We start from the raw sequence: 24,954 nt of genomic DNA, 5'->3' as shown, positions 1-24,954 counted from the left end.
CTGTTGCCAAGAGGGGGGATATCATGATTGTCTGGGCATGGTCAGTGTCCCATCCCTGTGGCCAGGAAGAGGCCCAGGATCTGTGACTAAAAGTCTCAAAAGAGTGCATAGAATGGTGTGGATCCCAAAGAAAGGAGTGCTATGAAGACAATACAAAGAGTATAGGAATGAACTCATGACTCTGTCACCATATGTGCATTACTTTATTTAATTGGTACTATTCTTGGTCTCATTTTGCAGAGGAGACAAATGGAGAGGTTGAGTAAGAAGGTCACACTTGCCATGGCCAGTGTTCTCAGTGGTTAGTGTTGGCTCACTCACCGAAGGGTTGCGGGTTTGATTCCAAGTCAAGGGCACGTACCTGAGTTGCAGGTTGGATCCCTGGCCCCAGTCAGGGCACATGCGGGAGGCAATTAATCTATGTGTCTCTATCATATTGATGTTTCTCTTTCTCTCTCTCCCCACCTCCCTCCCTCCCTTCCACTGGAAATCAATGGAAAAAATATCCTCTGGTGAGGATTAACAACAACAAAAAAAGGAAGAAGGTCACACTTAATGGCCCAGCCAGGATTAGGACCCAGGATTGCCTGACTCTAAAAACCTCTACTTTTATCCATGGTAGTGCCTGTCCTCACAGGCCCTGCAGAGCTTAAGGACACACAGGGGGAATGGGGGGAATCCAGGAGGAATCAGGAGTGGGAGAGACCATGGAAGACTTTGCCCCGGGCCCTGGCTTCACTGGCTTATCGTCATTTCCAATAGGAAGGTCCAAGGTTTCTCTGTGAGCAGGGAGCTCACCAATATATTGTGCACAATAGTTCTGTCATACCCCTTTAACTCAGGACCCTAGCCAGGGATCCTCCAGCTCGTTTTCTCCTCTGTGGGCATGAGTCAGGCTTTTCCTGGCCTCAGATTCAGGGCTGAGCTGCATTGCTTGCTATCTGTGTTTTTGTACACAAAAGACGCGGCCTCCTCAAAGCCAGCTTGTGAAAGGTGGCCAGCCACCCAGTTCCCTGATGGGAGGCCCTGCCCCTCCCCCCAGCCCGCTCCTCTGACAGGCCACAGCCTCTCCCACCTGGCATTTGTGTCTCCTGCTGCTCCTTGTTCCTGCATGGAAAGCATTTCCTCTACCCTCTGCCCAGCTGGCTCCTCGTCCCCGTGGAATCCAGCTCAGGGATCAGTTCATTCAGGAAGCTTCTATGACATACCTCTCTCCCCTGGTCTAGAGGCCCCTTTTCTAAGAGCACTAATCACATTCTGGTAAAATTCTTTTCACTGGTCTCTTTTCCTCACCAAGTCATAATATCTTTGAGGATAAGAACTTCATTTCTGAACACAGTTGGTGCTCCATAAATGTGTGTGGAATTAACAAATGAATGCATAAAGGGACATTCCCTTTTGCAGGCTAAGGCACTGACCAGGGCTGCCTAGGGTGTATTGGGGGGGCAGGCAGGGCAGGAATACAGCCAGGATCCTTGAGGCTACATAGGCAAATTCCTCTGATTTCAGACAGAGGCCCAGGTCATTGCTGGCTTCTCTACACCCTATAAAAAGTAAAGTAGAATTTAGTTCTTAGGTAAATTATACAGTAAGTCATAGATTTGTGTGGAATATTGGAGTCATGGAAGCTGATATTGGGGGGGGGGGGGATATTTTTGCTTATGTAACTGAGGTTGGGGAGGAAAAGCGTTTCCTCTGCTCTTTGGTTCTGTTAATTGAGGGCCTGCAGATTAAACTGAAAATGGATGGATTGGCAAGAAAAAAGACATTTAATTACATACATACAGGAGCTTACAGAAAAATGGTGGTTAGAATTGGGGGTTTATATACTATCTTAAAAGAGAAAGGGGAGGAGAGAGAAGAAGGGCATTTAAAGGAAAACAAATTACTTTCATGAAAGCTAATTGGGCCCTTAGGAGAATAGATGGGAGATATAGTTTTATGATAATGACTGTTCAGGCTGGTGATTCTAGTCTCTAGTCAGTCTTCCCAGGTTGCTCCCCAGGGAGGGCATTTAGGACAGTTGAGTTCTTCTGGGGAGTCTGTGCTTTTAGGCAAATAAGAGCTATCAGGAGCTCACATTCCTTCTCAAAATAATTTTTATGCCAATATGGCATATTCTGGACCCCTTCGTCAAAAGTTTAGGGATTTGATACTTTACCAGTTAAAGCTGGATCCAGGGGCTCAAGCCATTCTGGTTTCTCTCTCTCTCCCCTCTCTCTCTCTCTCTCTCTCTCTCTCTCTCTCTCTCTCTCTCTCTCATCAATTAATGGATCAATCTGTTCCCCTCTCCCTCCCTCTCTTTCTATTTCTCTCCCTCCCCTTCCATGCTGTCATCTTCTGTAATGGCTCCTCCCATATCATGGCCAGATGGTCTCCAGCCCCTCCAGATGTGCACCAAGCCAGTGACTGGCAACTTCTCTTTTCCCAAGAATTCTAGCAAAATTCCTTGGGTTTGGTCTCATTGGGCTCTGTAAGGGAAGAAATTGGCTGATCAGCCAGGCCAGGCCTGGCACATGTGCCTACCCTGTAGTCAGGCGGGTAGAAAGGCCAGGTCAGCTTCACCCAAACCACGTGGACTGAGAGCGCAGGAGGGGTGGTTTCCAGAGGGATAGCTAGGGTGCTGCTAAGAGAAGGAGCACAGTGGAGTCCAAGAAAGGGGAAACCACAGATGCCCTTCATGCAGAGAGACGTCTGCAGGATGAGAAAAGCTGAATCATAGAACTGTGGAATCACCGCCTCAGAAGGCTGGAACAGAAAGACTCTTTAAAAGTGGGCTCAGGCAGCCTTTTATGTGACAGCTGCTTGCCTGGTGCCCCGGGGAGCCCCATCCCGTCCCTGACTGATGCCTGGGTCCCAGGCAGCCTGAGGGATCAGGGGAAGGTCCCCGTGGTGTTCCCTCTTTCTCCTCGCTGCTCTTCTGCTGCGAGATTCTGGGTCACAGCTGCCCACCAGAGGCCTTGTTTATGCTCCTTTCCAACGAGCTCTGGGCTCTGGCAGTCTGCCAGGCTGGCGGTCAGCCACATCATCCATGGGTTGTATACTCCCTCTTTGATATAGAGGCCTCGTCGGAAATACATCCGGGGTGCTTGGAGAGCTAAAAGCAAGGCCGGGAGCAGCCCAGCCTGAGACTGGAGCTCAGAGCCCTCCTCTGGCCTAGGATGCCTTCCCCTATCTTCCCTCCACCAGCCCTGGGAGCCAGGGCCCCTCCCCTCCAACCACAAACCAGAGCATGCTGTTCAGACCTGCTCACACACTGCTGAGGCCTGGGGCCATTATATTTCTCCCAAGTGAAAGCTGGAAGCTAGAGGGCAGGATGGTTAACCTAAACAAAGCCTTACAGCATGGAAAGGCCAGGCCGTTCCCTCTCCCTCACCCTCTGCTGAGCCAGGACTGAAAGAGGTGTCCCCGTGGTTCCTGCCATCCATCCTTCCTTCCTGTCCTCCTTCCCTCTTCACTTCTCCCTCCACAGAACGTTCTAGCAGAAAGGTTTAAAAACACCCACTCTAGAGATTGCAGACTGGCGGCTCAGTGTTCAGAACATATTGTATTTCGCTCTCCCACGGTTTAAGAAAAATTTGAGCCAACATTTTAAAAATTGGGAGATTTCACATAAAAATTCATGTGTCCAACTTCTTTAGAAAGTTTGTAATATCTGTTAACACTGGGCCTGCGTGTGCACCTGGCACCAATTGTGATGCTGAGTGTCAGCTGCCCAGGTAGACAGCTGCCCACAGCTGCTCCTGTGGGCAGGGAGAGGGCCACAGTCCCCTTTTGTCCCTTCCACTGAGACCAAGTGCCACTTACCATTTTACTTCACCCTTGGCATCTTTTTTTTTATTACTTTAGGTCAGGGGTGGGGAGCATCCAGCCCACAGGCTGTATAAGGCCCTTGGAATCATTTGGTCTGGCCTGCCAAGGCATTAGGGGGTGAGTTAATTAAATGTTTGACCAAATATAGCAGGCTAATTTTTATATATATATATATACACTAGGGGCCCAGTGCACGAATTTGTGCACCTTGAAAGGAACTGTGGGCCTTGAGGCTGCAGTAGGTACAGGGGCAGGTCTCAGCCCATCCTCTGCTCCCCTGCCCGGCCCCTTCTGCCATGGCCCCTGATCCTCTGTCTGCAGGCAGCGCCATTCCCACATGCTGACGGTGCTGGCCCTGCTCGCACCTGCTGATGTCATGGAGTGATTGGGGCTGGCGCTGCAGCAGGTGCAAGCGGCGGCTGCTGCCCTGATCACCCCTCAGGAGCAGGGAGAGATGGAGAAGCCCTCAGGGGTGATCAGGACCAGTGCTGGGCACTGGCAGTGGGTGCGAGCGGGGCTGGCGCTGGCAGCAGGTGTGAGTGCCAGGTGGGACCAGGGCTCAAGGGAGCAAAGAATTTTTAGTAACTACCAGAGGCTTGCCCCGATGACAGCGACTGGCACCCCACCTTGGTCTGGTGCCCCCGCTTACCTGCTTCATCATCCCACTGCAGCTGATGCCCACCATGTTCCGCGCACACCCCCTGGTGGTCAGTGCACGTCATAGAGACCGGTTGTTTGGTTGTCCCGCTGTTTGGTCTATTCATGTATTAGGGTTTTATATATATAGATTTTATTGATTTCAGAGAGGAAGGGAGAAGGAGAGAGAGTTAGAAACATCAATGATGAAAAAGAATCACTGATTGGCTGCCTCCTGCAGGCTCCACAGTGGGGATGGAGGTTGCAATGGCATGTGCCCTGCCCAGGAATCGAACCACGACCTCCTGGTTCACTGATTCATAGGTTGATGCTTAACCCCTGAGCCACGGCGGCCAGGCCGCAAGCTAATTTTTAAGTTGATAATTTTGTATGGCCCTCAAATGATGTTATAAGTATAGAAATGGCCCTTGGCAGAAAAATGGTTCCCCACCCCTGCTTTAGATGGTTTGCCTCTATGGCACCTTCAGAAATAGGAAGTGAGAGACGACGAGGGCGGCATGTTTTAAGGAAATCAGAAGAGAACCTACCTCTTTGTAGAAGTAATGAATAGTCCTCGATGTTTCTACCATCAGCCTGGTCCCAGTGAACATTTGAGTTTGCAACCCCAATCTAATCAACACCCATCATTTTGCAGAAGGACTAATCTGGGTCCAGAGATGTACAGTCCAGTCTCAGTATCCACACCTGCTCTTAGGTGGGAAAGGGGCTTTAGGCTCTCTCCAGCAACGCCTGCCCTCTGCAGCTGTGAGGACATCCTTTTGGAAGCAGCAAGGCCCTAAACTCAGTGCCTCTCACTTTAAGAAGGAGCCTTCACAGAGGAGATAGCGGCAGGCTGAGAGGTCTGGGTCCCTGCCTTTCAGAAGCCTTCCAGGAAGGAGGGGTGGAATGGGGTGACTGCGGGCTGTCATCTGAAGAGCTGTCTGGGTGTTGACTTGTTCTCTGAGGCTCCAGACTCTGTGCAGTGACCTCTGAGAGGCAGACATCTCACCAGAGAGAAGTTTCTATTAAGTCTTGCTGTTTGAGGAATGAGCTGCCAGGGAAGTAGGAAGCTCCCACTTTTAGCGATGGTCAAGCAAGGCTAAAGGCACTGCTGGAGATGTTGTAGGAAAAAGATAAGAGGTAGAGAGTCTAGGTTGAGTTGAGTTGACCATTTGGAGCAGGGGTCCTCAAACTACGGCCCGCGGGCCACATGCAAATACAAATATTGTATTTGTTCCCGTTTTGTTTTTTTACTTCAAAATAAGATATGTGCAGTGTGCATAGGAATTTGTTCATAGTTTTTTTTTAAACTATCGTCCGGCCCTCCAACGGTCTGAGGGATAGTGAACTGGCCCCCTGTTTAAAAAGTTTGAGGACCCCTGATTTGGAGATTCTCTGATAAATACCAGAGGCTTTTGGAATCCCCTAAAATTACAGAGGTATGTGTCTGAGAGTATTTGTGGCTTTTTTTTTTTTTTTTCAGATTCACAGAGGAGCACCTGAGCCTGCAAATAGGTATTAAGCAAGTGGGTGGGTAGTCAGCCATGAGGCAGGACAGTGTAAAGTGAGGAGCACAAGGTTGCCTGTAGCCCAGGTTCAAGGCCTTGCTCTGTTTATCAGCTATGCCTTTCCAGTGACCGCTTACTTAACCTCTCTCTGCTTCTGTTTCTGCATTTGTAAGACAAGAATAATAATGGTACTACTTTATGGTCTTGTTTTTAAAGGTTAAGTGAACTCACAACAATAGTATTAGCTATTATTATTGCTAATATTTCTTTCAACTCTGAGAGCCTACTGTGAACAGATTGATACATTCTGATGTGTACACAACAGGCAAGGCTTCGTGTATAGTCTTGAATGTTTGCAGGGGGTGAGGCTGTGAACCAGAGGCAGGACTCTTTAAGAGTGGAACTTCATTCTATGGTGAGGCAAGGAGGGGAAGCCGCATAGAATGGCTCTGCTTAGAACTCTCTTAACATGGCCTTGAACTAAACTTCTTATGGCCTTACTTTCCACATCTATAAAATGGGAGTCCTGTGAGCTCCTACTTCCCAGGGTTGCTTTGAAGATTAAATGACATGATTCATTTAAGGCATTCATCCAGTGTCTTGCATATAGAAAAAAGCACTCTCCGAAACCGGTTTGGCTCAGTGGATAGAGCGTCGGCCTGCGGACTGGAGGGTCCCGGGTTCGATTCCGGTCGAGGGCATGTACCTGGGTTGCGGGCACATACCCGGTGGGAGATGTGCAGGAGGCAGCTGATCGATGTTTCTCTCCCATCGATGTTTCTAACTCTCTGTCTCCCTTCCTCTCTGTAAAAAATCAATAAAATATAGTTAAAAAAAAAAAAAGAAAAGAAAAAAGCACTCAATAAACTATACTTATCACCATCATTCTGGGTTAAGGGGTTCTTTCTGAAGATCCTGAAGTCACTGCACGTACTAAGCCTCAGTGGTCACTCTTCTGTGTTCCTGAGATTTATTTTTTACACATTCAGGTTCCCCTCTTAGACTCTAAGGCTCTTGGGGACAAGAATTGGCAGCCACAACAGATAGTGGAATGAAGAGCAGGAACCAAGAGCAATGAGTTCTAGCCTACGCTCTGACACCAACTGGAAGGCATGTCTCTGCTCTGGATCTTAACATTTCATTTGGATGAAAACGTAGCTAAGAATTATTCAGCCACTCCCCTGCACTGAGCACGGTTAAAAATGATTAAAGAAGGCAATTAGGTAATATAAACAACTATTTAATACTTCATGAAGCAGGCAGTCTTCATTCCCAAGGATCCAGAGAACTTTGAAAGGGGGAGAAAGGCAGGAAGCTTTCATAGAATAAAGAATAAGGAACAGGGAAGAGAAAGATAGAAAATGAATAAGGAAGAAGGAAATAAGTATAGAGCCCTGAGGTAGCTTGGCGCTTGGGGATTCACTGACTAGATATACTGCATATCTGGTCAGGCAGAGTATGTTCATGATATGAAGTTACCTAAGTTTTGGCCTACTGACTTGACACCCCACGCAAGGGTGGCTCCCTCTTGAGCCTTGAGATGTATTTCAACAGTACACTATGCTGATCTTTTAACCAGGAGATAACTTTGTAAAGTACCTGGTATTGTTATCATCCCATTTTACAGATGAGGAAACTGAGGCTCAGAGAGGAAACCATCCTGACTCCAAATCACACAGGCAGTAGGGATGAAGCTAATTTTGGACCCAGAGCCTATGTATTCCACCACTAAGCTGCCCTGGTTCAACACAATGATTTCTAAGAACTCAAAATCCTAGAAGAAACAATCTAGCTCTGTGTAATTTTAGTCCCCCCACTGTCTCACTGTCTTACCCACCTCATATCCATCTTCCTCCCACCTCTACCCTCAGCACCCAGTGCTTCTCCTGGGTTTCCTGGATACTGGGTTCCAGCAAAGGAGGTACTGGCACAAAAAGCCTTCATTTCATTTACTCTTTCAGGCCCTGGAGAGATGAACTACCTCCTGTTCATACAGCTAAATATCTCTCTCTCAGGCTGCTGGCTTCTTAACAGTTACTGAAATAATTTACCTAAAGGGGCCTTTTGTTGTGTGGCATTCGAATAAACAAGCTTGATCTAATCCCAGAGTGATGCTAGAGTGCCATTTATTCCACAAACATTTAATAAATGCCAGTAATGTGCTAGACACAGCCCTAGCTGCGGGGCCAGAGTGGGCCAGAGGTACTCTCCAGGGGAGGAAGGGGGAAGAATGAAACAAGAAGTACACACATAAACAGTGTCAGGTCAGGATACATGTCAGGAGACAGTAACACTGGGCAAGTGATGGAGAGTGAAGAGATGTGGCTGGTGTAGAGAGTGATCTCCGAGTAGGTGCCACTCAGCATCTGTCACGTGGCTGTCAGTGAGTTTCAGCTCCACCGTGGCCTTCGTTCCCCAGATCTCCAAAAGAAAGGTCTTACTATCCTTACTTTCCGGAGGAGAAGTGAGGCTTCCAGAAGTTAAATAACTTGCCTGAGTTGCAAAGCTTGAAAGCAGCTGGCTGGGATTCGAACCGTAGCCTTTCATGACAAGTCTGTTTCCTTCCCTGGCATTGTATTAACTTCATTGTAAAATGAGTGGGTTAGATGAAGATGACTCCTAAAGGTCTTTCCTCTAAAATCATATCTATACAGAGAATGTACAAAGGAGATCTGGCAGCAACTGAGGCCTCTAAGAGCAGGTGCGCCCGCTGTTTTCTCTCTGGACAAAAGCTGGGAGGGCCAGGCTTACTTATTCTCTGCCCGCCCACTGGGGTTTCAAAGAAAGCCCGTCAGTGGTTTAGCAGCTGCTGGAACAGGTCAGCAGTCAAGATACCAAATGCAAAAGTCTCAGGCCCAGAAATTGTGAGGACAAAGAACAGGACTTCAGGCAGTCATAGAGAAGGGCTCACCCAGGTGGACCATACCCAGCTCCAGTTCCTGCTAAGTGTGGGGAGCTGCCTTGCAGGAATTTACAGGAGTTGCAGTTTTGGCCTCCCCAACTCCCCCTTCCAACTCTACAGCCAAGTCTCAACCACTGTCACCTCAGCGGTGAAAGGGTCCCTGACTCAGACCACAGACAGAGTTAGCCAACTTACATGCCTCTCCCCTAGCTCTTGATTCCTTTCTTTCTTAGAATACCTCTAGGGAAAAAAAGTGATAATAATAAGTATTTGGCCCTGTACTGAGGCCTTATACAATGACCTCATTGAACCTTTTTTTTTTTTTCCTATTGAACCTTTTTTTGCTGGTGTTATGGTAAAATATATATAACATAAACATCCTAAGGGCAAGGACCATCTCTGATGCATCTTGATATCCCCAGCGTTCAGCTCAGTGCTCAGCTCTAGACTGAACCTAATAAAGGTTTGTTGGATGAATGAATAAGTGAAGTATATGAACTGTACATCTGACCTTACAAATACTGACTTTTGAGGAGAAGAATCCATCTGTGGGTCCCTAGTTGCCCAGAAGGGCTTGCACTTGATAGCTATTTCTGTTAACACCCACGTTTACATATCCCTTATCATTGCTCACCATCACCACCCATTGACAGATGGGTTGCTAAGGGAAACACAGGTGTTTGGGGGATGCCCTAACTTTGGAAGTTGATAAAGGGGCATCATGGGGGCGTGGGTCCAGGGCAGTGCCGTCCAGTAGAACTTTCCACAGTGATGAAACTGTTCTAAAGGAGGCACGTTCGCACAGGTCCTTCCAGCTCCTGAGCTCCCAGTAGTGACCTTTTTTGCACCTACATCATAATTCAGTTTCTCCCCTGCCTCATCCTGCTTCCGTCCCTCCCCACAGCTGTTGGTCCTGAAAGTATCCGCAGTAAAATTCCTGCATGCAGATCTCTCAATCTACTTCCCAGAGAACCCAGGTCTCAATCAGCACAGTAATAGCAGTGTGGTATCTGTGGAGGGATTGCTGATATTTCGGCCATGAATTTGCCATCTGGGGTCTAGAGAAATTAGAAACCACCTTTTCCTATAACGGCCCCTGGTACCTAAACTGGGAGATGAAAAACAGCCCAGCTCCCGCCCTGCTTCTAGGATACTACATTCCCATCTGCACCCAGCATCTGGTGCTGTCGTCCTTAAGCAGAGGCCAAGCGTGAGAGCCAGCGGAAAGCCCACAGCTCACTGACCTCAGATGGTTCTCTCAAGCTTCTGCCATGCCCAAACGACTGCCAGGTTGCTCTGAGTTCCCTGGTGTGACAGCAGGCCCCAGGGAGCTTTGGAAGTGCGGAGAACAATCTGACATTGACAGAAGAGACAGCCTGTGGAGGAGGGGACTCCAGGCAGCACAAGTCAGAAGCCACTTGTCAGGGCTTCTCTGCTGTGTGGCACAGAGAGAGTAGAAGGCAAGTCTCTGGGTGTACACATTTGCTGAGTGTGTCTATGTTCCGTGGGCAAGCAATAGGCACCTTATAAGTATTACCTAATTTAATTTGTACAACCCTTACGTGTCAGGAACTCTGATCCTGTTTTCAATGAGAACTAACTCACACGAGTTTGCATCACTAGTAAGTGGAGCTGCTGGGATTCAAACCAAGGACTTTCTGATCCCATTGTCTACCTTCCTTTCCTACCGCTCCCATACTGGCCTCCTATTGTGATTGCAAACCTAGAAGCTCTAATGCTTCTGACTATCTGGGCTGGATGGGCCCTTTAGAAGCAACCCAGTTCAGGGACATGGCTAGTAGCTGCTAAGCTATGTGCCAATGCTGATCCATTGGTGATACATGACTAGAAGACTGTGTTGAGAAAAATTCTGAGGCTGATTCCCAAGAGTACCTGATCAATTAGTGACATCTGCCATGCATGACCAGAGTAAGTGTGGCAGAATGTAGGTCTGGTCTTAGTCGTCCCAGAACTGGTCTGACCTCCTCGCGTCACAAATGGAAAAACTACAGCCCAAAAAAGTGATGAGACTCAAGTAAGATACAAATTTGGATTTTTCCCTTTGTCTCCTGAGATCAGTCTGCCTTTTTTTTCATTTTAAGTTTTTAATGAAAGTTGTATATGATATTACTTTATTCCTGCATCTTCTCAATTGTTTCTTCCTTGTATTTTCCCTTTTCCTTTCCTACTTGGCGAGATTTGGCTTTACGTTCAAGGATCTTTTTGTGGTCTTTGTCCAGCTTTAGTCTCGTGGTAACCACCTTGCTGGGGTGAGCGCCCACATGAACAGTTGTACCATTAGCTTTCTCCCGTTGTACTCGTTCAGTGTAGATGACGTATTTCTTCCTGTAAACCTGGACTACTTTGGAAATTTGCTGCCCTTTGTAATGTCCTCGAACAACCTGAACTTCATCATCCTTTCGGATGGGCATGAATTGAACATTGTACTTCTGTCTCAGCTCTTTGGAAAGAGGAGAAGACATAATCTTCCTTCAAATGTGGGAAGGTGCATTGAAATGCCTTTTCCAGCCCTAGCTGGTTTGGCTCAGTGACTAGAGCATCAGCCTGTGGACTGAAGGGTCCCCGGTTCAATTCTCGTCAAGGACACGTAACCTCAGTGTGTGGAAGACAACCAATCACATCAATACTTCTCTCTCTGTCTCTCCCCCTCCCTTCCACTCTCTCTAAAAATCAGTGGATGAGGATCAATGAAAAAAGAAAAAGAGCCCTAGCCAGTAGGGCTCAGTGTATAGAGTGTCAGCCTGCAAACTGAAGGGTCCCCGGTTTGATTCTGGTCAAGGGCACATGCCTGAGGGCCTGCTGGAGGCAGCCTATTAATGATTCTCTCCCATCATTGATGTTTCTGAAAAAAAAAAAAAAAAAGAAATACCTTTTACAGTTCTTGCTTCAGTCAGAAGTCATAAAGGGATTGAACTTCATTTTGACCGCTGGCGCTCCTACGGTGGCCGCAGGAGGGAAAGGCTCAGTCTGCCTTTTGTGACCTGCCTCAGATCCTGGCAAAGGGGCTGTTTGCTCTATGTAAGCTCACAAATACCCACTTTGGGTGGCATTCAAATTGGTGGTGAAGCCCTGGCCAGATAGCTCCGTTGGTTGGAGCATTGTCCTGATGTGCCAAGGTTGTGGGTTTGGTCCCTGGTCAGGACACATAGAAGAAGCACCAATGAATGCATATGAAAGGGCGAGTCGTCGCGGGGCCTACGTGGGCCGGCCGCCGGGCCCCATGAGGCACAGCCTGACCACGCTGCTGGCGACCTCGGGCACCGACTCCCCAGCCCACGGCGTGAGCCCGGCACAGGCCGCCACCCACCCGCCGCCCTGGGACCGGACCCGCGTGGCAGTGGCGGTGGCGGTGGCGGGGCGCGTGCCCTCGCCCGAGGAGATGGAGGAGGAGGCGATCGCCGGCGCCCCCAGGGACGAGACAGAGGACGTGGACTTCCTGTCTGGGCTGGAACTGGTCAATCTGCTGGACCCCCGGCAACCGGACTGGCCCCTGGAGCCCGGGCTCAGCTCGCCCTGGGAGGGGCGAGGACTGCGCCCTCCATCTTGCCCTGGGTCCTCCATTTTTGGGCAGAGCCATGTGCTCGGTGGGGGCTTCTTCCCGGAGGCCCAGGCCTCTGCTGGCCACGCCCAGGATTTCTCTGGACTAACCAATGATAATCAGGGACGTGCACGCCATCAATATGACTACATCCTGTGTAATGAGACACCAACTCGTGCCTGGCCAATCGGCAGGGCCACAGTCCCCTCTCCTGCCCTTACTCCACCCCCCTATAAACCCCCCCCCCCCCCCCCCCCCCCCCCCCCGTCCCATCAGGCTTCGGTCTGTCTCTCTCGGCCACTGGGCTTACCGTTGCATCGGTGAGTGTGGTTGGGGAGCCGAACTAGTTCGAAATGAAGGATTCTTTGCTTTTGCATCGGACTCGCTGGCTCCCTGGTGGGCCCTTGGGAATCTTGAAATCTGGGCACAACACATACATGGGTAGAACATCAAGTCAATGTCTCTTTCTCTCTCTCTCTCTCTCTCTCCTTCAAATCAATAAATAAAAAATTTTACAACATTGTTGGTGAGCCTTTGGGAGTCAGGGGTCTCCGAGCCACCTAGTACTCTCTGATCACTGGACTGGGATTAGGGTCCTCATAGGGAAAGCCATTAGTTTGTAAAGAAACTCAAAGAACTGTTCTGAACCACCCAAGTCTGGACCGGAGGGCCCACTGGAATTGTTAAGCCAAGACCACAGCCCGACCGACTAGCAGTTTCACCCATTGGGGCTCCATTTCTCATTTGTCAACCAGGTTTATGTAAGATATAGGGAAATCCCCAGAGGCTTGAACAAAACCAATGTTTAGTCTGTGGCACTGACTTTGAGAAAATATTTGTTTTATATTCTGGTTTTCTCTGTAACTGTTGAATGATTTTTACTTCACTGTCTCAAGGGGAAACAATTTTTGCTACCTCCACCCTCCTATAGACAGAGAAAGGGAAAGATGCCATAAAGACTTATCACAAATCAGATGGGCACTGGTTTGAGCAAGGAAACAGATTAGTCCACCCAAAAAAGGATTGGTTGATGCTGAATTGGCAATGGAACAAGTTCCTATCTCAATGCCTGTAGAAGCTCAAAGGATGTTTGCACAAATGAATGAATGAATGACTCAGTTACAGGGCAACTTAAACAAGCTTTGCTTGACAACCTATTTAAAGTAGCTGACTTCCCCCTTCCTCCCAGTCACTTTCTATCTTAAAACACCCATTTAATTTGTTTGTGGCAGGTACCACTATCTGAAATGATCTCTCTAAAATCTATTTGTTTATATTCTGCCTCCCTTCATTAGAATGTTAGCCTTGTGAGGGCCCAGCCCTTGTCTGGATTGTAAACCACTGTATGCTCAGGGACCAGAATGGTGCCTGGCACATGGTTGGATTTTATGAATACTGGATGAATGAATGACTGAATGAGGAACTGAGTCCCTGAGAAGCTATGTGGTAACATAGGCCTTATTATTAATTTTTATTATAACAGCTTTATTGAGATATAATTTAAATAACAGTCATTAATTTAAAGTATTGGTTCAGTGCTTTTTCATATACTCACAGAGCTGAGCAACCATCACCGAAATAAATTTTATAGTATTTCCATTATCCCAAAAAGAAATCTCTATCCATTAGCAGTCCCTAACAATTTCTTCCCCACTCTCCCCAGCCCTAGGCAATCACTGGTCTACTTTCTGTCTCTATAGATTTGCCTAATTTAGACATTTCATATAAACAAAATCATACAATATGTAGGCCTGGCTTCTTTCAGATAGAATAATCCAGGTTATTGCATGCATCAGTACCTTATTTATTTTTATCACCAAATAATATTCTATGCTGTAACCTGGATGAACCTGGTTGAGATGGCTTTGGTGGCAGTTGTGGTGGTGGTAGATTTGGTGGCAGTGAGGGTGTCTATATGGATTTGGTAATAACAGGAGCAGTTTTGGAGGTGGTGGAAGCTACAATGATTTTGGCATAGAAAAATTATTCTTAAAATTTTGGATCCATGAAAGGTGGAAACGTTGGAGGCAGAAGCTCTGCCCCATTTTCAGGATAAATTTTTTCCTATTGATTCTGTCCTTTTTGGCTTCCCCATGTGTCCGCCTGTCCAAGGCGCTGTGTTGGCCGCCTCAGGGAATTGAGGGCCAGGCCTAACAAGTCTGTATCCTAGTTACCTTGGAGAAAGGAAAAGGACCTTGATGAGAGATGAGCTAGAAATAGCAGGGAGCAGGCACACGTGAGCGGAGGCCACAGCTGCCTTGGTATCCCAGCTGGAGAGTGCTCCTTGGAAAAAGCTGGAGCCTCATTAGGATTGTCTTTAGAGTCCAGTGGCTCTCAACCTGGGCTGCACAGTAGAGTCACCTGGGAATCTTTTTAAAATCCTGATTTCTGGGCCTCATCCTCCGGAAATTCTGTTTCTTTGTTATGGGGTGTGGCCACAACATTAGTAACAAAGAAACAGAATTTCCGGAGGATGAGGCCCAGAGATCAGGAGTTTAAAAAGATTCCCAGGTGATTCTAATGTGCAGCCAAGGTTGAGAACCACTGCTTTAGACTGAGATGACAGAGAGAGAGAGATTGACTAAAGAAAGGAAACAACTGTCTTGAACACCTGCTGCCAGATGTGACGCATCATGGCAAGTTGTTCATGTACATGAGGTCATCCAATCTTCATAATATTCTTGCGGGTAGGAATTATTACCTCCATAGCAGATGGAAGAACTGGGGACTAGGGGGTAAGTGAAGGAGCCAGAATGTAATCTGAAGGCTGCCTCCAAAGCCCATTCTTTCCCAGGGTACCTGGCATCTCTCTGAGGGTTGGTGCTCTGGCCATGTTGCCTGGATACACAGATCAGCCCTATCTGGTCAGGCATTAGCTCTAGTCTCCCACAGATGAATTGTGGGTGTGGCTGCTCCACAAGCTATTAATTAAACTATCAATCAGGACTTTCAAATTTGGAGTTTCACTGCCTGAGTTTGAATCTGGGCTTTGCCATCGACTAGCTTGGTATATTTTGAGCCTTTTAAGCTTAAGTGACCACTTGGCCTTTCCAAGCCTCAGTTTGCTCATCTGTGAAATGGGGATTGGAGGGTTGTAAGAACTAAGTGAGTGAATGTATATGAAGTGCTCAGCATAATCCCTGACCCACAGTTGGTGGCCTGTAAAGCTTAGGTATTGAGTGCCTGTGATTCTCTCTCATCACTGTCATCTCAGTCTAAAGACAATCCTAATAAGGCTCTAGCTTTTTCTAAGGAACATTCTCCAGCTGGGATACAAAGGCAGCTGGAGCCTCTGCTCATGTGTGCCTGCTCCCTGCTATTTCTAGCTCATCTCTCATCAAGGTCCTTTTCCTTTCTCCAAGGTAGCTAGGATTCTATCTCTCCCTTTCTGAGATCAATTTTAAAAAAAAGATTAAGTATTAAGTGTCTATTACATGCTAGACCTGGGGCTTGGGTTTGGAGATGAGCAGAAGAAGGCCTGGTCTTTGTTCTTTTTGGTCTAGTGCAGTGGTCGGCAAACTGCGGCTCGCGAGCCACATGCGGCTCTTCGGCCCCTTGAGTGTGGGTACGAAGTTTCAATCGCACTGTACATGCGCACCCGCATGTGGTATTTTGTGGAAGAGCCACGCTCAAGGGGCCGCAACTAAATAATCACACAAATAAATAGAAAAAGCTATGTGAGTGATACACAGCTCCTATGCCTAGGTAGGAAACTGATTGCAAGATGAATGAGTAGATGCTAAAGAGACAATGAGGAGGGCACAGGGCTCCAGGCTGAGTGAAAGGCTCAGACCCTGGGATCAGAAGATACTAACTAGATCATCTGGGTTTTGAAATCACATGAGCTGTGTGCCAATTTCCATGAATTCAAAGGCAAAGTCACATCTTAAAAGTTGGTCACTGGCCCAGCTGGCGTGGCTCAGTGGTTGAGTGTCAACCTATGAACCAGGAAGTCACAGTTCAATTCCGGTCAGGGTACATGACCGGGTTTCAGGCTTGATCCCCAGTAGGGGCGTGCAGGAGGCAGCTGATTGATGATTCTCAATCATCATTGATGTTTCTCTTTCTCTCTCCTTCTCCCTTCCTCTCTGAAATCAATAAAAATATATATTTTTAAAAAGTTGGTCATTGGACCAAAGCCTTCACAAACACAATGAGTGGTTCTACCAAACAAAGATTCTTGTGGGGCAGTAACAAAATATGATTACTACTGGGTCAGAGGCAAGTGAGCAGTTAAAAAAGTGAGCCTAGGTCTTAAACTTTTGATGGATTTTAAGTCACCTGTGGACTCTTTTCAGTACATACAGGGCCACACTCTGAGAAGTCCTGAGTTGGTGACCTTATGTAGGTCTCGTAATCTCCATTTTCTCATGCTTAGTGAGGAATGAAAACCATAGAATTCTCACTTTGAATCCTGGCTCCACCACCTACTGTCTGGGTGGACTTAGGCAAGTTTTTAAACCTCTCTTAGCCTCAGTTTTCTTTTCTTTTTTATTTCTTAGAGAGTGGAAGGGAGGGGAGAGACACAGGGAGAGAAACATCTATGTGAGAGAGAATCATCACATCCTGCCCCCAACCAGGGCCAGGGATCAAGCCTGCAACCAAGGTATGTGCTCTTGACTGGACTTGAACCGTGGACCCTTCAGTTCGCAGGCCAACGCTCTATCCTCTGAGTCAAACCAGCTAGGGCAGCCTCAGTTTTCTATGTGTGATGAACAAGACTGACCTAGGTTGCTTGCGGACTAAATGATACTGTGTTTGCAAAAGCATCTAGCAAAGTAACAGTCATTATAGTCACAAAGCCCAATATGACTAAAAGACATGATTACTATGCCCCCCCCCGCCCCCCCCCCGCCCCCCCCCGATACTTGTGGCTTTAAAATGCCAGCTCCCCTAATGCCTGCAAATCTGCAACTTCGGGACTGGAGTTTGGAATTGGAGAAGGTGAATGCTGAGCAGATTTCCCCTCAGCTTTAGAAGTCAGGAAGTTCTCCCTAAGGGCTGAGCTCTGAACGCTCAAAGCTGGGAGGTGGACAAGTCAGAAATCAATTGTAACTCAGGCATAGGGGGCTTGGTTTTAAAACCCGTCAGGTAGAAAAGACACTGGCCGCCTTGGACGGCTCCCACCCGAGTCTGTACTTGAATTTGGGAAAAGGTAATCACCGTTGAAGTGATAGGAGTACTTAAAAAGAAATCAAACACATTTGACTTCATCCTGCATGAATATGGAAGAGGGATTTCTCTCTAACCAGCCCTTCTCATTTTCCCTTCTGATGGGAAATGTCAAGAAGCTCTGGCTACTAAACCGAGCCCATGGAGAAGGCCCTAGCGCCCCATGTCCAGTGAAGGCCAGGCTCTAGCTGGGCTTCCTGCCTCCTCCTCCCTCATGGCTTCATCTGCAACCCATCCAGGAAGAGCCTGAAATTCTAAAACATACACACACAAAAACTCAAAACTCATCTAATTTATAGCCAAATGCAATCACTTCCTGGGACAATTATGGGGAGGTAGATATGAAGGAGAACAGGCTTTAGAGTTGACCAGTGTGGGGGGCATCCAAAATGAGCCACCCCAAGGTGTGCCTCAATGGTAGTAAGATGACTTTGAGCTAAAGGCAGATTTAGCTTCAGATTCAAGAGAAACTTACCTAGAGAGGAACTTGAGTCAGGAGCCTTGCCTATAATAAGAGATTATCAGAGCTAACCTTTTTTGACCTATGATATGGAAGGGCAAAGTTTTATTTACTAAACATCTGCTCTTATCATTCTGCAATGACCTTTTAAAGCCCCCAAGGTGCATTCCTAGCTCATCCCTAGCTCAGAATGTCTTATATACTTCAATTCCCTTCCTAGCTCTGAATCTCTCCTGCAAATGGGTACAATTAATTATAATAATGCATTTTATTTAAAAGACTCCAACATGTCATCAGCATAAAAGTGATCAGTGAGCTATTTTATAATATTTTTTATCCCACTAAGTCTTTAAGACCTGGGATATATTTTATACTTACAACATGTCTCAATGTGGACCAGGTCCATTTCATGTGTTCAATAACCACATGAGGCTGGCGGCCACTGTGTTGAGCAGCATAGCTTTGGAGGGTGCAGCAGCAAAGCTATAGAGAGACAGCAATTGCAACACTTCCCCTCTTTTTTCTTATCTGAATCTTTTAAAAATGCAAAATCAAGCTATGAAAGCATCTTTCGAATTCACTTTCCTCTCTTTAGATCAGCGGTTCTCAACCTGTGGGTTGCGCCCCCTTTGGGGGTCGAACGACCCTTTCACAGGGGTCGCCTAAGACCATCAGAAAACATATATAATTACATATTGTTTTTGTGATTAATCACTATGCTTTAATTAAGTTCAATTTGTAACAATGAAAATACATCCTGCATATCAGATATTTACATTACGATTCATAACAGTAGCAAAATTACAGTTATGAAGTAGCAACGAAAATAATTTTATGGTTGGGGGTCACCACAACATGAGGAACTGTATTAAAGGGTCGCAGCATTAGGAAGGTTGAGAACCACTGCTTTAGATGGTCTTTTTATTTTTATTTTTCCCAAGTTCTCAGTTCCTAGGCTGGCCCAGAGGAAGGCCTTGGGCTCTGGGTGAGCCTGGAATGGAAGCGGGATGTAAATTTTCTCCTTTTGTCCGATTACCCGCAGTTCTAGCAGGAGAATACTGGTGTTTATATGCATTACTTCACTTAATCCTCAGGATGACCCTATGAAATAGGTTCTATTATTATGCTATTTTTTTATTATTATGCTATTTTTACAAATGGAGATTCAGAGAAGTTAAGTAACTTGTCCAAAGTCACACAGCAGGGAAACTGGCAGGATGAAATCTCATTGAATCTGAAGTCAATGCCAATACTAATGAGTGATTATGCCATTCTTTATCATCAGAGAATTGCAGTTATGTCTCAAATTCTCCTGACTCCCAGTTGATGCATTCAACCACTCTCTGCAGCTGCAGGTTTCTCCGTTTAAAAGGGAATAATAGTCACTTTGCAGAGTAATTTTGAGAATTAAATGAGCTAATTTACTTACAAATCTGTATTGGAAATGGAAGTGTTTTGTCTCACTACAGGAGCCCTATTCTGGCCTTTCACCAGGGGCTCATGGTCCAATTACCGTAAATCTCAGGATCCTTTAGTGACAGTCCCAGGAAATGTGACTCCAGTGCTGGCACCAAAGGCCAGTAAATTAGAAAATCTGGGATGAGGCCAGTGGACCCTGCATTCTCCTGTATAAAGGGGTGCAGTGAATACTGGGCCCAGAGTCAGGGCACTCCTGTGCCAGTTGGGGCTCTCCCTCAGAGGGGCTGAGCAACCTCAGGCAAATCCCTCTCCTATGTAAACGGAGGGGACAGGACCAGAGAAATCGGAATTCCTTCCTAGCTCTGACCTTTCCCTCTGCAGCTGAGGGCTGCCCCACCCTCCCCAGCCACACACACAAACACACACACAGTTTTAAAAGCCCAGTGTGTCAGCCACGTGACTGCCAAAGCACGCGGTGCTCTGTTCCCCAGTGGGCGGAAAACGCAGAGGTGGCCTTATTATGAATGAATATCGAGCAAAAACCACCACGGTGAGCCTTCAGAGAGAAGTCACTATGGTGACCAAAGCAGAGAGGACGAGTGCGAGCTGCAAGAGCCCTCCAAGGTCTCCCGTCTTTCATTCCAGAACTCTGCCGGGCTCCCGAACAGCGTGCTCTGCTGAGTGAAGGGCCTCAAGGTCAAGGGAACAAAGAGAGGACGACAACTAAATTGGCTTGTCTGTTCCCTTCTTTGTCAGCGTCCACAGACCTGGGTGGAGTAGGCTGAGTGGAAGGATTTTGGATTTGGATAGAGGAGCCAACTCACAGAGAAGGGGGTCACTTCTAGAGGTTCAGGGACGGTGGTGTTGGGGCAGGGGCGGGAGCACCCCTATCTCCAATGTCACGCCGTGGAGACAGCCAAGACCCTGGCCTCCGCGGCAGCAGGAGAGATCCTTGTGAATCACTTAGAATCCTTGAAAAGCTCTCTGGGACTCGCTGCTTGCCTTTACCCAGTAAACACACCAGAGCAAAAACATGCGACTCCAAGGAGAACTGTTATGCCCAGATTTCAAGATCCCCAAGGACACCATACCAGGGAACCAGCCAGTCCGATGCAAAAGCAGAGGGTCTCCTATACAAGCTCGCTTGGTCCCCCCCTTGTCTCCATTACTGGGTGCAAGAGAGAGCCCCGAATTCCAAGAGAACAAAGAATTTATAGGGCTTGGGGTCGGGGGTTGGGGCAGGGTGCAGCTAGGGTCTGGTTACATAAAGACAGGGGGGGTGGCCAGCATACTTTTGGCCTTGGGCTAGTTTCCCCCGCTTTCCCATTGGCCGAGATAAGGGCAGGCTGAGTAACTTATACACCCTGCGGCTTCCATCAGTCCTGCTCTGTCCTTTCATTCCCCCCTTGTCTTGGAACTTCCGGCTCAATCATGAGACGGACTGCATTTCTATTCCACCGTTGCTAGAGGCCCGTACTGGGCATACAGAATAAATGGTCCAGTGGAAGGGAAAGAAATCATTTTAGCTTTAACAACTTCTATTAAAATAGGATTTTTTTTCTTAAAATTCCTCCATGGCTATTAAAAAGCCAAATCAAGATAAATTTATTTACTGTCCTGATGTTTGCATAAACACAACAAGAATGGTAACTGACTACCTTTGCTGGAATTTTATGGTTGAACCTTAATGTGCCCCGTAGGGCCAGGAAGCCAAGCCATCCAGATGCCATCAGGCCTGCCTGCAGTATCTGCTGAGTTAGGTGAATCCCTCACCTGTAGCAACTCCACCTGAGCCCACGCTCCAGGCTTTAAGGCCCATCTCAGTAGCCCTCCTACTCGTTGCGGCCCAGAGTGTGTGGGGGTTTCGCAGGGATGCAGAGGCATCTTTACTGCTCCCCTTCTACTTTTACCAACCGCCAGTGATGGTAGGGCATGGGCCTGACGCTCCAGCGCCAGCCATCTTCAGGGCTCCCAAGCAGGATACCAGGCTTTCTTCGTGGCATTCTTAGTGGCTTCAAGTCTTTAGAGCTTAGATAGGGCTCTTCAAAACATGATACTTCAGTCAAAGTTTTCCGTTAATAAAACCACTATTAGGAACCAGTCTTACTGAATCTATGCAAAGAAATGTACTTACTTAGCATTGCCAGATTTCGGAGGAATTACATAAGGAGAAAAACATATTGATCTACTCTAAGATTTTCTGACTTTCCTTGCTAATTTCTTTTTATGGATTTAAAACAAAACAGTAATTGTTGGTATAAAACCTTCTTTCTATGCATAACCATGCCTTAGACTTTCTAGTCTAAACAGGCTCCCTCCAGCTTCACTACCCCTGACATGGGCATGGTGACCCAGGCCTGCAAGACAGTATTACAGGCTGTCAACTGTTAGCTGTCTCTCAACAGAGACTAAAACCTGATGGGCACCCTTCCCTGCCCAGTTGGGCACTTGTCCTCTTGGCAGCTAGACACCCTTTACTTTTGGGGGTCACAGCTCCCTTCCAGAACAGCCAACATATATTCAAACCTGCAAAAGAATCAAAGGTTAATATAACATAAACATAATATTGGCATCATGCCGCTTCAGGTAGCCAAATCTACCACTAAACATGTGATCCTATAAATGGTCCTTGTCTTTTTGGAGCCATGTCCATGAAGATGCAGGCATTATCTAGGTGTATTACACAGTATTGTGGGGGCTCCTGGTGACAGGAGCGATCGCGAGTCATGTTACCGGCATCAGGCAGGTCGAGCACGCCGTAGCTTGAGCTTGAGCGGGTTGCGTTGATTTCGATCGATGCTCCATTTGGTGATGAAGTCTTTCTGGGTCATGGATGGATCCGCTGACCGGACGTGAGTGTGATGGATCCAGGTCGCGACGCCGTCTACCTTTACAGTCTTGGGATCTTGAGCAGACAGGAACAGATGTGGAGGCCTCCCTTTTTCACATCCTAGGACAGGACTTTTGACCTATGTCTCATCCAGATAGAAACGGTTTACATTTATACCACAAAATACCAACAAATCAGTTTCAGTTGTGTAGCCAGTCTGAGTTTTGACTTCTCTCTGGAAGTCTCAGAGATGGTGAATACCATCTAGAAGCTATTAATCCATTCACACAGTCCCCCAAAGTTAAAGAGGAAGGAAAGAATTATTCAATGTCACTCAAGAGGATTTCGGCGAAACAACAAAATTGACAGATTAAACACATTGGAAAACCAAGGCCAGAAGTACCCTCTGACGTTTCAGGGGTACTAAGGAAGGAGAAGTTAGGCCACAACCAGCCCTTCTCACAATCCACCATTAGTGACCAGTCCCAGCTTACTGGTCTACTATCCATTTAACATTTTTTTTTCCCTCCTATCATACCAAGGCCATGCTTTCCAGGTAGCTAGAACTTTTAGCCTTAATTTTTAGGTGATTAGCACTAGTTAAACAATTTTAAACAACAAAGATACATATTTAAGTAAACACATTATCTAGAACCTAGGTTAAACTTAGGCATATCCTGGGTCTCCCAAATACTGAGTTGGCAAGGTAACTGGAGCCCTTTAAGATCAGTATGAAACCACAGTTTCTACCTGAAAGACTTTGACATAACCTTTAATTATCCTTAGTTTAAGGAAAGCAGTGTTTTCTAGATTTCATTTTTCAATACTTAACCAACAGATTTAATTCTGTCTTCTAGATTTTTCATGAGGTAAATTACTTTTTATTTTCAAGCGGCTCTGGAGAACCACATTCGAGCCTTGCAAGACAGGTTTTTGGCCTCCCTGGTCTTTTCAGATGTAAATTGACCACATTTTTTAAGATTTTGCTGCAGGCAGGAGGCGACTATTTCCTCCCTCCATTAAGAAAAGCTTTCTTAATTAACAAAGGACCAGTTTTTTGTTTTTTTTTCCCCTTTGGAAAAACTGTTCTTTATTATGGATTAGTCTTGGGATTTATCCTGCACTTTTGAAAGGAGACGCTAGCTTAAAACCCTATCCAAAATCGGACGGTGCGCACATTAGTTTTAAGCCAGCTTTTCTCCCCACACATGCACAGAAATCCCAGACGCATTTACCTGGGGAGGGGGTGACCTGTTTCCACAGACCCTCACTCAGGCAGCCGCCGACTGCCACACAAAGGAGGGGTGAGAGCAGTCCCCCCTCCCTCCACATTCATACACTTTCATCAGACATTCATTCAGAGTTTAAATAATCCATTCAACTCCTAACAACTTCCCCATTCCTGAGGGAGCTCTAAAGCCTCCCTCAATCTCCTTGAAATTATTAATCCAGCAAGTCCACAAAATAAAACGGAAACACAAACAACTAAAGGGCCCAAAGAAATACAGCCTTCCAACTCCATGGAAGCAAAAAACAAAGACAAAAAACAAAACAAACCCAAAGCCAGACGTTGGCTGCGCGCCAACCAGCAGGAGCGACCCGCCTTTTCTCAGATTGAGGGGTTCCTACAGAACTTCCAACTCCGCGGAAGCAAAATTTCCCCTCTTCAGATGGAGGATCGGGGCGCCCCCCCGACTCCTCCTGCCTGTCTCAGATTAAGGGGCTTCCTACAGACCTTCCGACTCCGCGGAAGCAAAGCTATACCCCTTCAGACGGAGGATCGAGGCGTCCCTCGGCTCCTCCCGCCCGTGGCCCCCCCAGTGCGTCCACCTTAGGCCATGTGGGCTATTACGATTACAGATTTCAGACGTGAGCTCACACCGGACAGATATAAAACATACAATGACATACAAACACCTACCGCGGTCAGTCAGGCGGGCCCTCCGGACTGGGGGGGTCCCTCAATGGTGCTGGGGATCCCGGCGAGCCCCCAAAATGTTATGCCCAGATTTCAAGATCCCCAAGGACACCATACCAGGGAACCAGCCAGTCCGATGCAAAAGCAGAGGGTCTCCTATACAAGCTCGCTTGGTCCCCCCCTTGTCTCCATTACTGGGTGCAAGAGAGAGCCCCGAATTCCAAGAGAACAAAGAATTTATAGGGCTTGGGGTCGGGGGTTGGGGCAGGGTGCAGCTAGGGTCTGGTTACATAAAGACAGGGGGGGTGGCCAGCATACTTTTGGCCTTGAGCTAGTTTCCCCCGCTTTCCCATTGGCCGAGATAAGGGCAGGCTGAGTAACTTATACACCCTGCGGCTTCCATCAGTCCTGCTCTGTCCTTTCAGAACACAGACAGCAGCTGCCACAGTCTCTGGGTTCTAGGAAGGGGACTCTCTTGTCTCTCCTCCACATCAGATGCCCAGCAACCCTGTCAGTCCTGGGGCTCCTCACACCTGCTATTGTTTGGAAATCCTCCTCTTACAAGATTACCAGGCCCCATTTTTTAAAAATAGATTTTTATTGATTTCAGAGAGGGAGAGAGAGAAACAGCAATGATGAGAGAGAATCATTGATCAGCTGTCTCTTGCACACCCCACACTGGGAATTGAGCTCCCAACCCTGGGCATGTGCCCTGACCTGGAATGGAACCGTGACCT

At 47.2% G+C, this 24,954-nt stretch overlaps 1 protein-coding gene and 1 long non-coding RNA gene across 4 annotated transcripts in view; one reads left to right on the top strand and one right to left on the bottom strand.

Moving 5' to 3' along the window:
* PTTG1 (PTTG1 regulator of sister chromatid separation, securin) overlaps positions 1-24,954 on the bottom strand; it is a 373,674-nt gene that overhangs the window by 177,159 nt on the left and 171,561 nt on the right. The window lies entirely within an intron of this gene.
* LOC132235919 (uncharacterized) overlaps positions 1-24,954 on the top strand; it is a 48,840-nt gene that overhangs the window by 18,862 nt on the left and 5,024 nt on the right. Inside the window, exon 3 of one of the 2 annotated variants that reach the window (XR_009453125.1) lies at positions 16,921-17,028. The exons of the other annotated variant lie outside the window; for it this stretch is intronic. This is a non-coding gene — a long non-coding RNA (uncharacterized LOC132235919). Of the gene's footprint in view, positions 1-16,920; positions 17,029-24,954 lie in introns of those variants that run through there. 2 annotated transcript variants of the gene reach the window in all.

Source organism: Myotis daubentonii, chromosome 5 (genome assembly GCF_963259705.1).
Source record: "Myotis daubentonii chromosome 5, mMyoDau2.1, whole genome shotgun sequence".
Lineage (NCBI taxonomy): Eukaryota > Metazoa > Chordata > Mammalia > Chiroptera > Vespertilionidae > Myotis > Myotis daubentonii.
Note: the sequence above shows the minus strand (reverse complement) of the source record. Positions and strands in the feature narration are given on the sequence as shown.